General features: G+C 46.7%; 1 protein-coding gene across 12 annotated transcripts in view; it reads right to left on the bottom strand.

Moving 5' to 3' along the window:
- Positions 1–21,686, bottom strand: part of Pced1b (PC-esterase domain containing 1B) — a 138,721-nt gene that overhangs the window by 5,925 nt on the left and 111,110 nt on the right. For 7 of the 12 annotated variants that reach the window (XM_006520964.4, XM_006520965.4, XM_011245624.2 and 4 more), the window contains exon 4: positions 18,434–18,569. The gene's annotated coding sequence lies outside the window, so the exon portion shown is untranslated. Of the gene's footprint in view, positions 1–2,480; positions 5,480–5,619; positions 5,814–18,433; positions 18,570–21,686 lie in introns of those variants that run through there. The other 5 variants (XM_006520963.4, NM_172293.4, XM_030248561.1 and 2 more) reach the window with 2 other exon arrangements.

The raw sequence follows: 21,686 nt of genomic DNA, 5'->3' as shown, positions 1-21,686 counted from the left end.
CACAAGGCGCCAAGGATGAATTTTACCCCAAAAGACTAAAATGAGTTGGCCTCTTCCCTGCAGGGGAGAGATAAGAAAAAGGCTGCCAAGGACAGATAAGGTGGGAGCTGGTCCTACAGAGATTGTGCACAAGTGCCCAAGGCTGTCTGAGGAGAGGGCGGGGTTGGAGGCAGAGGGGTACAAGACTGTCATGGCCACCTTCAATTCCACTCTTAAAATGTGGCCTGCTTCCCCAAATCCTAATTACTTTCTGTTTTGCTGCAAGATCTGGGGCTGTAATGCTGTGGGAGCAATATGCATTAATGATGGCTACTGCTATAAAATAAAAAAAGACTTTCAAAGAACTTGCTTGTATTTCTCAATTTGGGGATGATTAATTTTTCAGTAGCTTCATAAGGCATAAATTATAAATCTTTGACTGTTACTTCATAGCTATCCCAAGCCAAACCCAGAGCATTTATTTTTCATTAATCAATGTTTTGTAATAATTAGGTTAGTTTTGGAAGACTGACAATGAACTAGGCCAGTTGCCCTAGGGATAGGACAGAGGTCTTAAATCATACAGACAGACCTGACAAAGGGGTGCTGCCTGCCTGGGCTTCCTGCAGGAAAAACAGGTAAGGAGTTTAATAATTTCATGCATCTGACTAAATACCTACTGTGACATTATACTAGGATTAGAAATAGCTCCTTTCTGTTTAAAGGCATTTTGGGAGAATCTAATTTATTATCTATCTATCAATCCTATCTATCCATCCATCTATCTAGTTTTTTTAAGACTGGGTCGCACTACGTAGCCTGGAACTCAACGATGTTTAGATCAGGTTGGCCTTGACCATGGGAGACCTGCCTGCCTCTGCATCCTGAATGCCGAGATTTAAACATACCCATCTCAAATCAGTACTTTTGACTTTTCCAAGATCTCTTTCAATGTTAAGGCATTGCATGTATAGACAAGAAAATACTTATTTCTAAGGGTACTCACATACTCAACTTTCCTATGTTCTGGTATTAGTTTAAAGTTGAACTAAATTTGTCAAAAAAAAAAAAAAAAATCCATGGCCTATAATGGGCCTACATTAGATTGGACCAGGCCTACTAAGACAATTAAGGATCCTAGGGTGGTCCACAAAGCCTGCCTGCCTTCCAACTACTGGCTATGGGTATTCTGGGGGAGGGGCAGTCACTGGACCCTGAACTGGGAATTCACCAAACTTTTGATTTGAGGTAAGTAAGTTAATATCCGCCAAAAATTAAAGAAACAATATTTTAAAGGTGGCCTTAGGGTCACATCAAATACATAAAAGTCCTGTGAAGAATGTGGTTACATGTGGTTATAAAGAAACCACTGCTGGGGAACCGCTGGCAGGACCCAGTCTCCTCCTCCCAGGTGGCGCTACCTGCTTACCAGGCCTCAGCCCTTTGGTCTAATTATTAAAAAAAAAAAAAAAACTAGTTTCCAGTGTGTGTCAGGGCCTTGACAGCTGTCACCTTGCACATTTAACCTGGTTGACACTTGTGACATAAATGGAAATTTGAACCAGGAAGATGCCTGCCTGCCCTTCAAAGTGTGTTCCAGGTGACCTCAAGTACTGCTTAGGCAAGAGTTGAGATGGCCTTGCTGGCCTGTGGCTTTATGATCCCTCACACTAATGCCTAATACTACGATTCTTTTGAAAAAAAAAAAAAATCGATTACATGTTTACAAATTACAAGCTTAAAAACTCTTACAGCAGTTAGAGCCTGGCCCAGTCTACAGAGTGAGTTCCCGGATAGACAGGGCTACACAGTAACGCCCTCCCTCGAAAAATCAAAAACAAAACCACCCAAAACAAAAACCGACCGTTTCATATGGGCTATATAAAGAAATGTAAGGAATAAATTTAAGAGTGAGATGGAAACCCCTAACACTTGCTATGCAGACACTTTTTAGGGAAAAATAGAATCTTTTTGGACAATTTGGAGTGTCTTTTAATTTTTTTGAGAACTGTCTCTTTGTAGCCCTGACTGGCCTAGAACTCGGGGAGAATTCCTGCCTCTGCCTCCCGAGGGCTGAGATTCAAGGTGTGCACACCGCCGTGGATCTTTTAAACAATTCGTGAGAATTTCATTTCAACCGCATACAGCGATGCGAATTTTAACCTCACCATCTCGATTCGTCACTTCAAGTTCCACTATAATCTGTCTAACAGGGGAAGGAAAATGCTCCAAGAAACAGCAGTGCCATACTGGTCTCAGTCTGGAAACTCATTTCTCTGAGCCTCGGTTTCCCCTCCAGTAACAGAGGGGATGAGAGGAGACCCGGTGTCTCAAAGGCCTAGTCACGCCTGTGGGACACCGGGCCCCTTTCCAACTCCAGTACAGCAAGCTGGCCCCACTCTAGAGAAAGCCCGAGGCCCCGAAGCCCCCACCCCACCCCACCTCACCCCACCCCCACCCCGGGGTCCCCCTTCCCATCGAGCGCAAAGGCAGACACGTACCTCCTGGGTTAGATCAGCAAGCCAAGTCTCGCCGGGAGCCTCCTACATCTCAGGCTACCTCCCCGTGGGCTGACCCTGCGCTCGGCATGCTAGTCTCTAGTCCTAAGGTTAGCTCCCACCCTTCTAAGGTCTCGCTGCTCCGAAAAAGAAAGGTAACTTTCCTTGGCTCCACCTCCAGGCCTGTCCTACCGCCTGGCCTTCAAAGCCACATTTTTAAAGCGCTGTTTGCACAGCCTGTGTCCGGTCCTCTCCCTCCCACTCACTCCTCCTTTGACTTTAATTTGGCTCCCAATCGCATCAAACCCGAAGACGTTTGTCAGTAAGTCACCACTGGCTCCTTGGCTTCCTTTCAAAGGCCGATTCTCGTCCTTTCCAGCTGCTGTTGACCGTACGTCTGCTACGCCCTCCTGAGTCCGTGTCACCGGCCCCGCTGGGTCCTGTCCTCCCCTGGAGCCTTTGCCGTACCTCTCTTCTCTCCCAGGGCACTCCCTCAAAGTTGCTCTTTCTCAAGGCCCTCTTCCACCTTGGTCTCAATCACCCTCAAGCCTATCTTACCCCAGAGAGTTCTGGCTTTGGCTTCAGCCAGATTGTAAATGGCTTCTCTTCCCTAGACTCAGGAGGAGGAAGACAAAGGACCACCCATCACCTTATCAATACTATTTGTATGCAGATAACTCAGAGTTAGGCAATAAAGCCACCAGGCTGAGAGGGAGGGCCCGGGATTTGGCCCTGGGGTTAGATCCAGCTGGAGTTCCCGGCCAGATCTGCACTCTGCCTGCTTTAGGTCTTCTGGCCCAGAGGGGAGGGCAGCCTAGTAAATTACTGGCGATTTCTCAACAGTTGATAGCTAGCAAGATGATGCCACATTTTAAAACAGCCCATTCTCTACCCGGGAGTCCCCAGCTCCAGGCATTCAGGTGTGTAAAGTTCTTCAGTGGGGGAAGGGAGGAATAACAATAGCTTTCCACACTCTCCAAGGTTCCTGATCCTCACACCAAACTGACAATTCCTAAGACCGTTCCCTCTTGACCTTTGGACAGTCTTCCTCAAGGTAAATACTGGCTGTGGACTGGAATGTCTGCTCTTGGTGTTCAGAACTTCACTTCTGCATGGAAATATATGACTGGGTGGAAGGAAACTCCTTCCCCAAGGCTGGCTCGAGTCATTTTTATTTTTCATAAATGGCTTTTCCCACTATTCTCGAAACATCCAAATCCTTACAATGCTAGCTCAACTCAACTATTTCTATTTATTTCTACTTTATTGGGAGTGCTAAGGATTCAACCCAGGGTCTGACTCATGTTACATAAAACCTGTGCATTTTCATTATATACTGTGTAACAGATTCCACGTTAATAATATTAATCAACATAGTAGATAACATATGGGTATACATTCTCTCATTATATATGTAAGGTAGAACTACATGCATATTGAAAATATGCTTTAGGATTTTGCAACATTTTCAGGAGGTGAGTAGTATTCGGTTTTTGCTTCTGGTTTACCATAGTTTACATGACTAATTTTTGGGGTGGTGGTGGTGGTGGTGGTGGTGTGTGTGTCCCCGATCATCTGGGATCAAACACAGGATCTGTTTAAGATCAGTTTTGTCAGAGATTCTTCCTTTGTCCTTCAGACAGCTGTCTCCTTCCTCCTTAATGCTTGGTTTGCTACTTGAGTTAACTCGCCCTGTCCTGCAGGCTGTCCTCACTCAGGTTCCCCCTGCCTCCACATGCCAGCTGGTCTCAGGAGTCCTCTGGTCCAGGTCTCCTCTGATGTGCCCTGGCTTGCCCATCCATCACCCTATGCCTCCTCACATCGGACATTCACAGTGGGTCCTCACAGGCCGGTGAGGTGAAAACTTAGTCTACTTACAGAGAAAACTTAGTCTACTTACAGAGAAATCAACAGAAGCTATGCAAAATAGCCCAAGACTGCTCAGCTGGCAAAAGCCAGAACTGGCTGGCCTGCTATAGATAGCAAGAAGTCTTCTGATGAATTAGATAAGATTGGGGCTTAGGTTTCCTTTCTTTGGGTTAAAAAAAAATTATATTGCCGGGCGTGGTGGCACACGCCTTTAATCCCAGCACTCGGGAGGCAGAGACGGGCGGATTTCTGAGTTCGAGGCCAGCCTGGTCTACAAAGTGAGCTCCAGGATAGCCAGGGCTATACAGAGAAACCCTGTCTCGGGGAAAAAAAAAAAAACCAAAACAATTATTTTTATATATATATATAGTTTCAAAACCTGAGCTTTTAACTCAGCTATACAGATTTGTTAAAAGGAAAAGAAGGAAGTAAAATTATCTAGAAAGAAAAATATGCATGTGGTCTCCCTCCTGGTTATTCTCGGCCAGGAAAACTATTTTGCACACAGCTTTAAACGCTTCCACAAGGACACAAAGCAGGTAAGGAGCTTCTCTGGTTCGTAATAACGTAATAACTAATTAGCCTTATTACTTGCGGTGAAATGAAGCATTTCAGCCAGGGTTTAGCAACACCAACCTGGTAACATTGTTTCAGGCTCCTCTGGCGACCTTTAAGTGATTTAACTTGCTTACCCTTGTGTTCCTCGTAAGAAGCCTAAGAAACAGGTGCTTTTCTTTTTTACACATTCAAAGATCAAGGTTGACAGGGAATGGGCTCCCTGCTTCACAGCCACAGGCTCATGGGAAGCAGGGCTGGGGTGCCGAGCCTCTGTGGTCAATCACAACAGACAGGATTGCATAGACAATAAATAGATACCGCACCTCCTTTTCTCTTCAACGTGGAACTGGCTGTTTTTCTGTATCTTTTTCTTTTCTTCTTTAAGGTGTTTAATTGTTTACCAGTGTAGACCACATAACTAACAGCTTGTCCTTTGGTGCCACCAAGTCTGGTGCCTGGAGTTTCCCATCCCTCCCCCCCCCCACCTGCTCATTGACTCCTTACAGTAGAGATCTGAGAAATGATGATCGATCTGAAAATTTAAATGTATATTTAAAAGAGAATGGGGAATCTCCCAAGATCTTTCTTCCTCAGTTACATAGGGAGGAGGAGGGGGAGGAGAAGGAGGAAGATAGCCTGGGCTACAAGAGACCCATTAGCGAAAGAAAAAAAAAAAAAAAACAAAACTGAAAACAGAAAGCTGGGGAGTACTTACTTATGGAAACCACTGGTGACTTTTTTAAAAAAGGTGACTCTCTGTTGATTCTAGATCCTTCCCTAGATAGAGTCCTTTCCTGGCTGTAGATCAGAATGGCCCAGGCTCTGTCTTCGGGGTAAATAAGTTCAGCGCTGGGTGCTGCAACTTTCACAAGGCAGTGTCTGGGGAGGTGATGCCATTTCCGGTGGCCTCTGGGGCAAATGACAGGATACAACGTTTGCTCTCTTGCTTTAGGAACAATAATGACCTAAGTTTTAAGACTGCGCCGTTAACGTGGACGAGACCTGACGTGGTGGGTTGGCTCTGAATTCATTTTTATGTTGCCTTTCTCAGTAATTTAAATGTGACCCTTTGTGTTCTCTTAAGAGTTTGGGTCCTCCGTTTTTACTATGCCGGTGTGGCGAATACGAAGCAGAAAGCATTCGGCGTGGGAAAGAGAAGTTGAGGGGAGAGATTTGGGGAGATGAGAGATTTCTCCCTTCTCATTTAGTAGCCTTCATCCTGTGTTGGGGGAGGGGGAGGCTCTGCTTTTAACCCAGCCTCCCTCTCGGTCTGCACGAAGCTCGGTAGGGGGGAAGGACTGCCCTCCCCCCCCCCCCCCCCAGCTGGGAGTCGGGATATAGGCCCAAGGGAGTCCAGAAAAAGTCAGAGCTGTGACCGGGAGCCAGGTAAATGCGGGAAAGGTCAGAGTCAGCCCGGCGGTCCCTTCGACTCCCTCTCGCAGACTCCCACTGGAAGCTGTCATCTGCTGTGAAAGAAAGGGCCTCTGATTTAGCAGATAAGCTCTGGCCTTGGGTTCTGCTTGGGATGATCTCATTGTGGGGGGGAGGGACTCTCACCTCCTACTAATACTGAGATGAAAGAAGGAGGAAATGAATCAGAAAAAAAAAAAAAAAAATCAACCTAGGAGAAGAGAAACTTAAAAAAACAACAAAAACAGCTTTAAAAAAATAGTGGCTTTTTAGTAGGTGTTCTAAACACTTCAGAGCAAGCCTTAGAATTGAAGTTACTGTTTTGTGTGCTCCTTTGTATGTCTGTGTGTAAAACTCCGGCCCTGCCCTGTCTCCCTCTGAGCTCCAGCCTCAGCTTCTAACTTCCATCACAATAAACAGTAGAAAGTGTGGAACAAGAAACACTCTGCAGTGAGACCAGTGTAGGCCCAAGCTCACAATCCCAGCACTCGGGAGGGCAGTAGCTGGATCTACACAAAGCCCAGGCCTGTAACCCAACTTTTGTCTACTTAGTGGGCTCCTTTTTCTTCCACCCTTCTCCAAACCCCTTCTTCTACCCTTTCAACCCCAGAATCTCTAGGTGGGAGAGAAAAAGGGGTGGAGGGGAAAGTAGTCTACAATGGCCTTAGACTACTTCCTGCTGGTTAGGGGCGTTCCTTGGGGCAAGTTTGATCTTCGCTGTCAATTGATCTAATTTCTTCTTTCCTCTTTTTGCATACAACTATCATCTAACCACCAGTCGACCAGCCCTTCTACTGGGGCTCTCGTGTTTATACATCCTTTGATTAATTCCCAGAGTTCCAAACGGTCACACACTGGCAAAAAAACTATCAAACGATCTGCAGCTGGCAAAATCACCCCCCTCCCTGCCAGTGCACGAGGTAAGTCACAGCGAGCTGCTGTGCACAGTCTGAAGCAGCTCCGTATCCCACACCTGGGATCAAAACAAAACATATTCTTATAATATTTCTGTGTTAAACAAACATAGGAACAACAATATGAACTAGCCAGTACCCCCAGAGCTCCCTGAGACTAAACCACCAACCAAAGAAAACACATGGTGGGACTCAAGGCTCTAGTCGCATATATAGCAGAGGATGGCCTAGTCGGTCATCAATGGAAGGAGAGGCCCTTGGTCCTGTGAAGGTTCTATGCTACAGTGTGGGGGAATGCCAGGGTCAGGAAGTGGGAGTGAGTGGGTTGGTGAGCAGGGGGAGGGGGAAGACGATGGGGGTTTTTGGAGGGGAAACCAGGAAAGGGGGTAACATTTGAAATGTAAATAAAGAAAATATCTAATAAAAGAAAAGAAAAAAACAAGGGGGGAAGGGTATGGGGGACTTTTGGGATAGCATTTGAAATGTAAATGAAGAAAATACCTAATTAAAATAAACAAATAAATAAATAAAAAAGAAAAAGGGGGATCAAAACCCCAAAATAAAACAAAATTCTCAGTACACAGGCCAGCCTGAGCTATAGAGGAGACCCTGTCTTCAGCACAAATAACAAAGGGTCCCAGGGCAGTCCTGAATTCCCCCTGTATGCTTTGTTCAGGGTCTTGTTTCTTTACTAATGAGTTATGAGGTAGGCTAGGCTACAAAATTAGTTCATTGTCATTTCTTGAAAATAATTTATCTCCTCAACTAGCCCACATGTGCATAAAGTTTAATCCCGCACTTCTGTGTTCTTCTCGCCTTGCCTAAATTATTTCTCTCATCTTGACCAAACTTTTCTGTGTTGCAATGAATTCTAATACAGTCATTACAGTGTCTCCAGACAGGCTTTCAGTCTGGAAAAGCCAACTGGAAACCTGGCTATCCTTAACTTCGGAACCGTGTCTTATGTAGCTGGAGGGACCCTGCCCTGACTTGGCGCCAAGGGGTCTGCTCGAGATGCAAATGTTTCCAGCGGGTCTGTGAGCTCTGAGACCCAGCTGGGAGGACACCAGGTTTTCTGTAATCACCAGGAGACCAGAGGGCAGAAGAGCAGTAGTAAATGCAAAGAGTTCATGCTTGGAATCTTCCGTTTTAGGTTCTTCCTTCTTCCCAGTGTCTGTTAGAACCCACGTCAGTCATCAGCCTGTATTGCTGACCTGGCTCCTGAGAATACTCTGGAGCCTCTCGAACCTCCTGGTCCTTACCCACCCCTAAGATGTACTTCCTCAGGTTGCCTTTTCAGGATGTGAGGCACACTCTTGTCACCTTTAGTTTGCAAATAGTGAGACCGAGACTCTGAAAAAACGTAATGGCTTGCCGCCGTTGATGGGGAAGGACCGACTCTAAACTGCACGGCAGCCATCTTTGCTGCCAGTTGGAGGGGGGGGGGGGGTGTGGCACACACAGCCAGTACTGTCATTCTTAAATTATTCTGCTTAAACCAGGTGTGGTAGCACCCGCCTTTAATCCCAGCACTTGGGAGGCAGAGACAGGCTGATCTCTGAGTTGAAGGCCAGCCTGGTCTGCAAAGAGAGTTGAAACCCTGTCTTGAAAAACCAAAAAAAAAAAAAAAGAAAAGAAAAGAAAAGAAAAAAGAAAGAAAGGATGCAAGAGGATTGTGGGATTGTGGGATGTGGCTCACTTGGTAGAGGGCTTGCCTGCAGTGCATAAAGCTACAGGTTCGATTCCCCACATAAACTGACTGTGCGTGTTACAATGTGCTTGCAGTCAGAGTGACGGGGGGGGGGGGGGGGGGACACGACCAGAAACTTAAGGTCATCCTTGACTGTATGTCTGAGTTTGAAGTGAGACTGAATTACTTAAGACCCTGCCGGAGGGGAAGGGGGAGTGGAAGGGGGAGGGAGGGGAATGTGTTCCCACCTGAGAGGGGCTGTAGGGAGGGAGGGAGGGAGAGAGAGAGAGAGAGAGAAAGAGAGAGAGAGAATGTATTTCCAAGACTCTCCTCCTCTAGAAGCACCACCAGCTACTTTGTCGGAAACATTCTATACAGATATTCCACAGCTGAAGAGATTTCTATATTCTCAAGTCAGGATAGAAAGCAAAAGTTCTCCTGCTGACAGAGTTAGGAAACTCTGGGAATCACCAACAAAGCCAAAGTTGCCTACAGAGGAGACATGTGTTTTCCTGAGACAGGTATGTCCAAGACGACAAATAGACCGTACTTCCATACAGCTAAAATAACCTCTTACCTTGGGTTATGTATATAAAACCTTTACTCTCGTTCCTAAATTTGAACAATAACACTCATAATGTATACTTCACAATTTTGCTTATGAAAGGAAGTTCTCTTGGGCCTTGCATGTTCTACTCTTTGAGCAACCCCCCAAGCCCCACAGACCTTGTACATAGTCACTGTGGACACTAAAGGTGTTGGAGACGTGGCTGAGTTGGTAAAGCGCCTATGGTAAAAATCCATGTTTTAAAAATGTGTCTTTTTAATATAAATATAAGTAGTAGATTTATCTAGCAACTGTATTTCTTTATCTTTTTTTTTTTCGAGACAGGGTTTCTCTGTATAGCCCTGGCTGTCTTCTAGGCCGGGCGTGGTGGTGCACACCTTTAATCCCAGCACTCCGGAGGCAGAGGCAGGCAGTTTCTGAGTTCGAGGCCAGCCTGGTCTACAAAGTGAGTTCCAGGACAGCCAGGGCGACAGAGAGAAACCCTGTCTCAAACAAACAAACAAACAAACAAAAAGTGTCTTTTAATAAACTTCAACTCTACTTCACACCAGCTTGCCTTGAAGTTCTTTTTTGTTCGTTTGTTTTTTTGAGACAGGGTTTCTCTGTATAGCCTTGGCTGTCCTGGAATTCACTCTGTAGACCAGGCTGGCCTTGAACTCAGAGATCTGCCTGCCTCTGCCTCCTGAGTGCTGGAATTAAAGGCGTGCGCCAACACTGCCCCGCTTTTTGTTGTTGTTGAAGTTCTTTTCTACGGCAAAGTGAAAAAAATCCTGGATTTGCCTAAGCAGAGGTCTCCAAGGCTCAAAGGTCCTGGGGTTGACAATACTGTTCAGTGGTAAAGCCAGTCAAGTGACCTGGAGCAAGAAGGCAGGCAAAGCTATCCTGCGGCGCTACAGCCAGGCCTTGGAGCACGTGACTTGGTCATGTGACCCACCCTGGTCTATGGGTCTCCACCCTCCAGCGTGGAGAGCTCTGAACTCAAGCTCCCGGAGGTTCTTAGTGTGCTGGTGGTGCATATGGAGAGCAAAGCTATGGTGTGAGATAGGTGAACCGGAGACCTCTGGCTTTGGCGCCAAGGGAATGGACTCACATTTGTTTCCACGACCTTGGAGGTCAGCGAACTCCTCAGAACCTACTCTTTCATTTGTAAAATAGTGGCGATAATCACCGCTAGGGGAATGCTAAGACTGGGATGAGAACCTGGCACAATATGTCCATAAGACAAAAACAAAAACAAAAAAAGCAAAAAAGATTTCTCTATTCTCTCTATTCTCTCTCTCTCTCTCTCTCTCTCTCTCTCTCTCTCTCTCTCTCTCGACCCCTCTTCCTTCTTCCTCTCCCTCCCTTCCCCCGCCCCCCTCCGTCTCAGTCAGTTACAGCCACAGGCTTGAATGCTTTATGGAACAGCCCAGTAGACAGGGGAAAGATGATACAAAGATGGGGAAAGTTGCCAGAGCCAAGTCCTTGGATGAGGAAGAAACTGGCGGTACCTGCCAGGCAACTTGTAGGGCTTGAGTTCTTCGTTTTTTTTCTCTGGTCTATCTCAGCAAGGTGGGTGAAGGCATAGCGCAGGCAAGGAGCTATATTTAACCAAGATTGGAGCTCGATTCTATGTTTTGCTATGTATCCCTGACTGACCTGGAACCCCCATATGTAGATCAGGCTGGCCTTGAACTCACAGAGATCCACCTGCCTCTGAATCTACTCTTTCATTTGCAAAATTGTGGTGATAATCACCCGCTATGGGAATGCTAAGACTGGGATGAGAACCTGGCACAATATGTCCATAAGACAAAAAAAAAAAAAAAAAAAAAAAAAAAAAACCAACCAACCAACCAAAAAAAAAAAAAAATCCACCTGCCCCTGTCTCCTGAGTGTTGGGATTAAAGGCGTCCGCCACCATTCTCAGCCATTTGTTTGTTTTGAGACAAGGTCTCACTATGTGGCTCTAGCTTGCCATTTGCCATTTGTAGACTAGGCTGCCCTCCCCCTGCCTCTGCTGGGACTTTAAAGGATGCTGCTGCTGAAGATGAAGATGGTCATTTCATACGTATGCATGCGTGTGGTGGTATGGGTCTTTGCACAGGAGTGCAGGTACCTGCAGGGACCAGAGGAGGCTATCAGACTCCGTGGTGCTTGAGTTACAGGTGCTTAGGAGCCGTATGACATAGGTTCTGGGAACCGGACTCAGGTTTCTGCCAGAGCAGTGTGTGCTCTTAACTTCGGAACCACCCTTCCAGCTGTGGCTTTGCCTTATTGGTGTTCATTCACATAGACTGATAATTACAAATTCATAATTTACTTAAAGCCATGGCTTACTTGAGTCCAAGCACATAAAACCAATTTTTTTTTAGATAGTAGAAAATATTTTTAATGTAATGGCAAAAATAATGTGTTTTCCTCCTTCCTTTTTTTTTTTTTTTTTTTTGGTGGTGTTGGATATTAAACTTACAGTCTCACACATGCTTGGCAAACATCTGTACCCTGTCCAGTAGTGTTCCTTCAACATCAACAACCCTTTATTAGTTTCGGCCACAGCTTATCTTTTTCACCCACCTTCTCTGTTTGAAGGGGCAGTTGTTTTTTCTTTTCTTCTAGGATTCCAGTGCTCTGAGTGGGCCAGAAATCAGCCCATTCAATATTTACATAAAGCTGCATTTACCTCAGTCAACGGGTGCTTGCTTTCACACTTATGCTAGGCTATGTTTAAGTAAAGGCCGAATTTAGCAAATCAAAAAAAAGCATGCCTTTTTTTTTTCTTCTTCTTTGCTTGTATGGATATAATGGCCTGCATGGTTTTGGTTATTTCTCTTCTAAGAACTTGTGATCTGTGCCTTTAAGTATATATGAGTAAGTCAGCTGTGTATTAGCTCAGCATTGGGGAAGCAGAGGCACAAGGGTTGCTGAGAGACTGAGGCCAGCCTGGTCTACATAGTGAGTTTCAGGCCTGCATTTTTAGACTCTGACAGACACAGACAGACAGACAGACAGACAGACACACACACACACACACACACACACACACACATGAATAATCTATTTCCTCTAATAGCATATTAAGAATTGTGGGGCTGGAGAGATGGCTCAGTGGTTAAGAGCACCGACTACTCTTCCGAAGGTCCTGAGTTCAAATCCCAGCAACCACATGGTGGCTCACAACCATCCATGATGAGATCAGATGCCCTCTTCTGGTGCATCTGAAGACAGCTACAGTGTACTTAACTATATTAATAAATAAATCTAAAAAAAAAAAAAAAGAAAGAATTGTGAGGAACTGGGGTTGTAGCTCAGCTGTAGAATGTGCATGAGGGCCCGGGTTCAATCCCCAGTACTACATAACAAACACCTTCGCTTACATTGAAACCTAACATGGCAGTATACGAGGTTGGCAATTCCAGAACCCAGAGGGTTGACGGAGGAGGATCACGGTGAGTTTGAAGCTAGCCTGGACTACTGAGTGAGACCCTGCCTTAGAAAAAACAAAACAATAACAAAAGGATTTTGAGGGGCCTGTGTTGGGGGTAGGTTCTGATGTTTTGTCTTAATTCAGTTCCCAAAAATCAAATGGGAATCCACATGTCCAGATGCTGAGGGCTCCTGTCCCCAACTGGTTTTTGATTAGCCAATAAAGAGCCAGCAGCCAATGGCTGTTTATAGGGTGAAAGAGGCGGGGCTTTTAGCATCCCAGGCAAGAAATGCATGGGGGAGGAAGAAGGGATTCCACCATGAGAGGGCAGGGCACGGGACTGACCATACCATACCGGGGAAGCAGAAAGATCAGAATTAAGAGCTCTCTGACAGGTAAGAACTTGGGAAAGTGGTCCCAAGGGCCAACCCTCTGACTGGGTCTGGGGTAGCAGAGATGAAATGTAGATTTTAAAAGGTGTTAACTAAGGAACATGGGAGGAGAGTGTGTGTGCTAGCCACAGGGAGGTTCATGAAGTGCCTAGCCATTGAGCTAGTAAGACATATTAAAAATAACACTGTGTGTGTGTTGTGTGTGTGTGTGTGTGTGTGTGTGTTTTCATTCATGAATCCAGAGAGCTCTGGCTAGATGCACAGGACCACAGAGTGGGTTAACAATTCACTGGAGAGATGACACCTCAGTGGTTAGATTGTGCACTACTCTTAAGAGAGGATCCGTTCCCTGAACTCTCATCAGGTAGCTCACAACTCCAGCTCTGAGGGAGTCCAATGTCTCTGGCTACCTTGGGCACCTACACACACACACACACACACACACACACACACACACACACAAATGCATGCACACACACAGGCACACAGGAACATACAAACATGTTAGACAAATCTTTCTTAGAAAACCAAAGACTTTGGAAGCCAGCTGTGGTTGGTGGCAGACACCTGTAACCCTAGTTCTTGGAGAACTAGACCAAAAGGTCATGAGTTCTAACCCAGTCTGGACCACTCGGCAAGACCTTGCCAACACATAAATAAACCTAACTTTGAGATCTGAATTAAAACATCTCATGAAAAAAAAAAAAGGTGCTGGTGTGATGGCTCAGTGGGTAAGAGTACCCGACTGCTCTTCCAAAGGTCCAGTGTTCAAGTCCCAGCAACCACATGTTGGCTCACAACCATCTGTAACGAGATCTGACGCCCTCTTCTGGTGTGTCTGAAGACAGCTACAGTGTACTTACATATAATAAATAAATAAATCTTTAAAAAAAACATCTCATGAGTTCTGCTTCAGCAAGAGAACTAAGTTTATACTAAGTCAGTATATGTCAACTTCTCGTTGGTTGTTGCTAAGCAAGGACTTAGGAGGTTTGAGAATGGATGAATCAAGAGACCCAAGATGCCAGTCTGTTGCTCTGCCTTGAATCTGTCCACAAGCTGTCTTGGAATCCTTTTGCGCATGGGCTTTGCAGGTCAACAGAGTCCTCATCTCTTGGGCCACTTGACTCTTCTACACCCATTTCCAGTGTCAGAAACTGAATGTTCGGACTGAGCAGCAGAGTTTGGATTTGCTCTAGGTAGTGGTATGTGCCGGGGTGCGGCTCCACATAACCACAGGTAGCTTGGCTCAGTTCGCCTATTGGTAGTTCTGGCAGATATCCCGAGCCCTACAGCAAACAAAGTTGTTAGGATAGTCAGCCGAGCGTGGCGTGCCAACCACTGATGCCTGGGTTGTTCTTAGCCAATGTTTTGAGAAAGGACAATGCATTCCTGTTGGCCTCAGCCCATCTCTGTGTAGCTCAGCATGGAGACACCACCCTCAGGTTTTACAATGGAGGGATCCTCTTGCCTTGTAGCTGCTCAAGACATCCTGTGCCCTTAAGTCTCCAGTAAAGTGAGCTAGAGAGATGGCTCAGCCATTAAGAGCACTCACTGACTGCTCTTCCAGAGGTCCAGAGTTCAATTCCCAGCAACCACACGGTGACTTACAACCATCTGCAATAGGGTCTGATGCTCTCTTCTGGTGTGTCTGAAGAGAGCAATAGTGTACTTATGTACATAAAATGAATGAATAAATAATCGTTTAAAAGTCTCCAGTAAAGTGCGATTTGTGCAATCTGGGTCATTGGCCCCTTCTCCTTGGTGTCTCAGGTCCCTTCTACCTGTGGCCTCTGGCTCTAAACTACTGGGAGTGAGGTTTCAAAACAATATATGTTCATCTATGCCTTCCTCATATATATAAATAATACTCTGAATGATTAGCCATAAGTAAAATACAAAGGCTTATAAGCACCCTGTGTTATGGGCTGTGATGGTTTGTATATGCTTGGCCCAGGGAGTGGCACTATTAGGAGGTGTGGCCTTATTGGAGTAGGTGTGTCACTCGTGGGCGTGGGCTTAAGTCCCTCATCCTGGCTGTCTGGAAATCAGTCTTCCACTAGAAGCCTTTAGATGAAGATGTAGAACTCTCAGTTCCTCCTGCACCATGCCTGCCTGGATGCTGCCATGTTCCTGCCTTGATGATAATGGACGGAACCTCTGAACCTGTAAGCCAGCCTCAATATAACATTGTCTTTTTTTTGTTTGTTTGTTTGTTTTTTTTTGTTTTTGTTTTTCGAGACAGGGTTTCTCTGTGTAGTCCTGGCTGTCCTGGAACTCGCTCTGTAGACCAGGCTGGCCTCGAACTCAGAAATTCACCTGCCACTGCCTCCCAAGTGCTGGGATTAAAGGCATGCGCCACCACGCCCGGCTAACATTGTCTTTATAAGAGTTGCCTTGGGGGCTCAGCTATCATGAGCACTGACTGCTCTTTCAGAGGTCCTGAGTTTAATTCCCAGCAACCACATGGTGGCTTCCCTGCCCTCTTATGGTGTGTGTGAAGCCAGTGACAGTGTACACACACACACACACACACACACACACACACACACACAGACACACATACACACATTTTAAGAGTTGCCTTGGTCATGGTGTCTGTTCACAGTGGTAAAACCCTAACTAAGACATGGCACAGCTCCAGGCTGTCCTGAGAGCATCCTGTAGGAACAGACTGCGGGTGGATAAGAATGATGTAGGTTGTCTTGAGGCTGGGGAGGCTGAACAGCCTTTCCCATTCCAGCTAGGTTCAGTCGTGAGCTTGGCCGTGCAGCAGGCTCCCTAAAGTTTGTAACCCTTTACACAAATGATACTCAAACGGCGCCTGAGAAAAGAGGCCTTTCGTTCTATCAGAAACGCGTCTCTCACCTGTAGACAATACGGGGAGACGCCAAGCCCCTCGCTTAGTGTGTTCTGATTCCCGTTCTCCGCACAAGTGAGACCTTCATCCATATTTGATGTCACATGGTTCTTTCTCATTCTGCAGACCTGAACCTACACATCTCATTCCCTCTCCCCGAGGCCCTCAGGGCCTCTCATTGTTCTCAGCGTCTCACACGCTCACCACTGCCTTTCTTCCCCAGTCCACCCATATCAGAAGCTTTATCCTAGCCAGGGCCGGGGTACACGCTTTTGACCCCAGCACCCAGGAGTTAGAGGCAAGGCAGGAGGTCAAGGCCAGCCTGGTCTATGTAATGAGCTCCAGGTAATGTAGAACTACACTTTGAGACCTTGTGTTAAAACCTCAAAAAACAAAAACCCTTCATCCTTAGACCTAAAAGAACGCCCGGGAGGGCCCAGGCAGCAGGAGCTAACGGAGACCATGCCAAGTCTTTCATAGTCATAATCTGCACTTTAAACTGTTCTCTTAAAAATATTATATTAGCCAAGCGGTGGTAGCACACACCTTTACTCTCAGCATTGGGGAGATAGAGGCAGGAAGATCTCTGAGTTTGAGGCTAGCCTCAGCTACAGAGTGAGTTCCAGGACAGCCAGGGCTACACAGAGAAACCCTGTCTTGAAAAGCAAACAAAACAAAACAAAACACAAAACAAAAAAACAAAACCAAGACTTTTAATTTTCATTTTTGTTTTGTACTTGTCAAGCCTTCTACTGACAGTTTTTTTGTTTGTTTGTTTGTTTTGGTTTTTCGAGACAGGGTTTCTCTGTGTAGCCCTGGCTGTCCTGGAACTCACTCTGTAGACCAGGCTGGCCTCAAACCCAGAAATCCGCCTGCCTCTGCCTCCCAAGTGCTGGGGCTTATGTAAATGCTCTTCCCAGCTAAATCTAGGGTTGTGAAGGCGGTTCTGGTCAGGATGAAGACAGCTTGATGTTCTGTGGCACTCCTCCTCCCTTCTCCTACCAGATAAACACCCCCCACCCCCAGGCCCCCTAGGGCCTCTCACCTGGGCACAGTGCTCAGTCAGCAGCAGCCTTTAAAAATGCATGATAAAAAACAGCAAAGAACAAAGAGACATTTCTTATAAACTCCTCAACCTGACTTACTGCACATCTCCAGTCAGAAGCCTCCCAGTCCTCTTAGCCACCCAGCACAGGCAGGGAGAGCATGTGGCAAACTGCTCTGACTAGTCCACTTCTCTGGCCACAGCCTCTACCTCCTTTTACAGCAGGAATCACGGTGCACCTGACGCCTCGTCTCTCCAGTCTGTGTCCTAAGATGCTCATCTTGCCACTTTGCTGCCCTTCACAGACTGAGTGTGTGTGAACCTCAATAGTGTCTGAAGGCCCCGGCCTGCCTCCCTCTGTCAGGCATTTTAGCAGCCTGGGGGCCACTCCTCTGAGATGCCTGCAGGTCTCAGCCCACAGAATCTCCCTATTCTTTCAGGCTGCAATAGTCATTTTGAATATTCTAGCTCCAGTGCCTTTGATTGACAGAATCAACTATTGCAGCTGCCATTTCCTGAGAAGGACGCCCAGAGCCTCACACCCACTGTTACCTTTAGTGCCACCTACAGACTAGGAAGGAGTGTCCCGGGGAGGAAATATTTCCCAGAGGGCCCTGTTTGTCTCAAGTTGCAAGGTCGGGCCTGCCATAGCATCTAGCAGGAAAACTGAACCCTATTCCATGCCCACAGGGTGATGTCTACGAGGACTGAAACACCACAGCAAAGATGAGAGGCCGTTTTAACTTTTGATTTGGAGGGGAACAGAGGCTGCCACCAGTGACTGCCGTGGTTTCCGGTATGTCACGGGCCAGCATGTGTCTAGGGACAGTGGGTTTAGAAATCTAAGAGGGAATGGTGGACTCCAAGAATCAGAATCTTGGGAAACCCATTGATTTAAGGCTGTCTTATGATTATATTCCCAGGAGACCCTACTAAACCCTGGGGGCTTAGAGAGCTGTGTTAGCCAGCAACGTCTGAGGGAGAAACTGTCTTTTGCAGAATTTGATTGACCACAGACTGATATTTTAGGAGGAAGTAGGCTAAGAAAGCTGCAACTCTGGCCCCGCTACAGTGTTTGTTAATGAGAATTAGAGCAGGCGCTTACTATCGCTCTGAACAGAAAGAGGCTCCACACGTTCTGTGTGAGCATCAAGGTGGATATTGCAGGTCTGAGCCCCCGCTTTGTAGGTGGGGGGCTATGCCTAGTGTGCTCATGTCTGTTGTGGGGAGGGGCGCATACTTACATGTCTGTGCAAGGAAGATCCTATTGTCCAGTCCCTCCATCGCTGGGCGCCGAGAAGGAAAGAGGAAGGAAGGCGAGAGGAGAGAAAGGTGGTGATCTCCACGTTGCCTCGTTCTCATTGCCGAGTCATCCCGGCCCTGTGGAGAGAGTCAGCACTTCCTTCAGTGTCAGTGGGTGGTGCAGCTCTGGGGCAGTGGTAGGGCTTCCTCTTTGGTGGAGTTTATAAGGTGCAAACTTGGCTCTTCTCTGCATGAGCCCCGGTGCCAGCTCCCAGGCTAGCCATGCCAATACAGATCAGAGCCGCTGCCTGTTCTACACGCGTGGGACGGAGCCCTAAGCTAACTCAGTTCCCCAATCACCTTCAGGCCTTTTTCTTTTCTGCGGGCCTGGACCATAGGCTTCATTAAGGTCCTGCTGACCATTAGGGCTCTCCCACACTCCTGCCCTACTGAGTCGCCAGAGCTGCCAGACTGCCAATAGCAGTTCCCACGCCTGGCAGAGATCTCTGACACCGAAGCCAGGGACACTGGCTCCAGCTTCTCAGGATGAGTCTGTGGAGTCCATGATCTTACAAAGCAAACTACTTTTGGGGTCAGCAGACTCCGGATAAACCAGCAAGGATCAATTTCTGTAGTTTGGGGGGGCTAGAGCTTGGAGTAAGGGTGGATTGGAGCAGCATCCTGCCTACCTCCCACCTGGTTCCTCTATTTCTTTTACAATGACCAAGGGCAGTGCTTTAAACGGGTACTTTTTTTTTTTTCCATTTTTGGCTTGATTTTTGAGACAGGGTCTTACTATGTAGATTGGTCCGGAACAATCCGTGTAGACCAGACTGTCCTCAAACGCAGAGATCCACATCCCCTGCCTCCTGAATGCTGGGATTAAAGGCTGTGTCACTGTGCCTAGTCTCTTTCCTTTTGTGGTTGAGAACATTTTTGTTCCTGCTGAGGACCAAGGTTTGATTCCCAGCACTCACACGTCAGCTCTCAACCATCCATAATTCCAGTTTCGTAGGGTCTAATACCTTCTTCTCGCTTCCATGGGTACTAGGCACATACGTGGCACACAGACATACATGTGAATGTAACATTCATACATATAAATCTTTAAAACTGTAAAAGAGCTGTTTGTCTACTGGGTATGAATGTGAGTGAGCTTTGTCTTTCCACCGCGCAAGGTCTCAGGACCAAACTCAGGTCATGGGCTGGGCAGCAAGTGCTCTTACCCACTGAGCCATCTTGATGACCCCCCAAAGCTCACAATTTTTATTCTATTAGGGCATGCTTGGTTCACGTCTGTTTCCAAGTGTGGACAAGAAGACCATGAGTTCAAGGCTAGCCTCGCATACATAAGATGAGTTGCTGTCTCAAAACATCAACAGACCAAACCCTGATTTTCCCCACAGACAGAGTCTCCTAAGGTCCCATGTGGAAGTCCCTCAGTAGCCAAGCCTTGAATTCTGATCCTCCTGCCTCCGTCATATGCCTCCTTCCTACCTAGAGGCAAGAGCTCAGGTAGCTGATGTTGGCTTTGAATTCCTGATGCCTCCAAGTCTTGGGATTGTCGTCATGTACCAGCTCATTCTGTCCAAAAATCTATCATCTATCATCTATCTATCTATCTATCTATCTATCATCCATCTATCTGTCTGCCTATCTGTCTGTTTATCTATCAATCATCTATCTATCTATCTATCTATCTATCTATCAATCATCTGTCTGTCTGTCTGTCTATCTATCTATCTATCTATCTATCCCCTCCCTCTCCTGTTATGGTGGGGGGTAGGGATTCAAGACAGGGATTTCCTCTGTGTAGCCCCCTCCCCACCCACCACGTCCTGGAATTTACTCTATGGACCAAGCTGGCCTCAACTCTGCCTCTGGGATTGAAGGTGTGTGCCATTACTGCCTGGCCAAATCTCTTATTTTTAAGTGATTAATTCTGATAAAGGAGGCTGAACAAAGGGGAAGAGAACCTTTGCCTCACTCCCTAAGGTAAAACAACTGCAGCTGAGAAGTAAACCAAGCACACCAGGCCTGACACTAACTAGGCACTGGTTGCCAGCCACTGCCCTGCCCTGCCCTGCCCTGCCCTCCCTCTCCCCTCCCTCCTCTGTTCTCCTTTCCTTTCCTTTCCTTTCCTTTCCTTTCCTTTCCTTCTCTCTCTCTCTCTTTTTCACTCTTTCTTTCTGTTTCTTTAAGGTAATTGGCTAAATTAGTTCCCGGTTCTACAAGCCACAAGGAATATGAAATGGTTAGGAAGCAACCGAGCCGGGGTGTTCTGATGCTTTTAAGTGAAGAATCAATCATAGAGCGTACAGACAGCACTTATTATTGAATTAGAAACAAACACGACGGCCCATGTGTAAACGTCAGAAATCAGGACTGGTGTAGAGAGCGAGGCAGGCATCTCTGGAGAAGCAATTAAGAGCCACCTGGACGAAGCTGGGCATGGTGGTGCATGCCTTTGATCGCAGCACTTGGGAGGCAGAGGCAGGCAGATTTCTGAGTTCGAGGCCAGCCTGGTCTACAGAGTGAGTTCCAGGACAGCCAGGACTACACAGAGAAACCCTGTCTCGAAAAACAAAAATCAAAACAAAAAAAAGAATGCTCTCCTGTCCCTTTAAACAGTTTCCCCGGTAGCCCCTGGCTGGCCTGGTATTCACTGTGTTGGCTTGGAACACATTGAAATCTTCTTTCATGGCTTCTTAAGTGCTGCTATTACCATGCCTGGCTTGATATGATGCTTATTAGTATTATGGATCAAACCCAAGGTTCGCGCATGCCAGGCCAGGCAAGCACTCTATGACCCAGCTGTACCCATAAACGGATTTTCTACTTTTTATTTTGAGACAGACTCTAAGTTGCCCAAACTGGCCGTGAATACATCATCCTCTGGGTGCATGAGGTTATGACCCGATGCTACCATAAAGATTTATTTATTATTATACATAAGTACACTGTAGCTGTCTTCAGACACTCCAGAAGAGGGCGTCAGATCTCATTACTGATGGTTGTGAGCCACCATGTGGTTGCTGGGACTTGAACTCAGGACCTTCTGAAGAACAGTCAGTGCTCTTAACCGCTGAGCCATCACTCCAGCCCCTATACCTGACTTCTTAACCTCATGGGTGGCCTGTCTCCCTTCCCCACTTCTCATCCACACATGGGACAAGAGAACACTTCCTTTGTCTTATGAAGACACAGACATGGGAGGGCAGTGCTGGTGGATGGAAATTAATGCCCTGCTCTGGG

This window comes from Mus musculus, chromosome 15 (assembly GCF_000001635.26).
Source record: "Mus musculus strain C57BL/6J chromosome 15, GRCm38.p6 C57BL/6J".
Lineage (NCBI taxonomy): Eukaryota > Metazoa > Chordata > Mammalia > Rodentia > Muridae > Mus > Mus musculus.
Note: the sequence above shows the minus strand (reverse complement) of the source record. Positions and strands in the feature narration are given on the sequence as shown.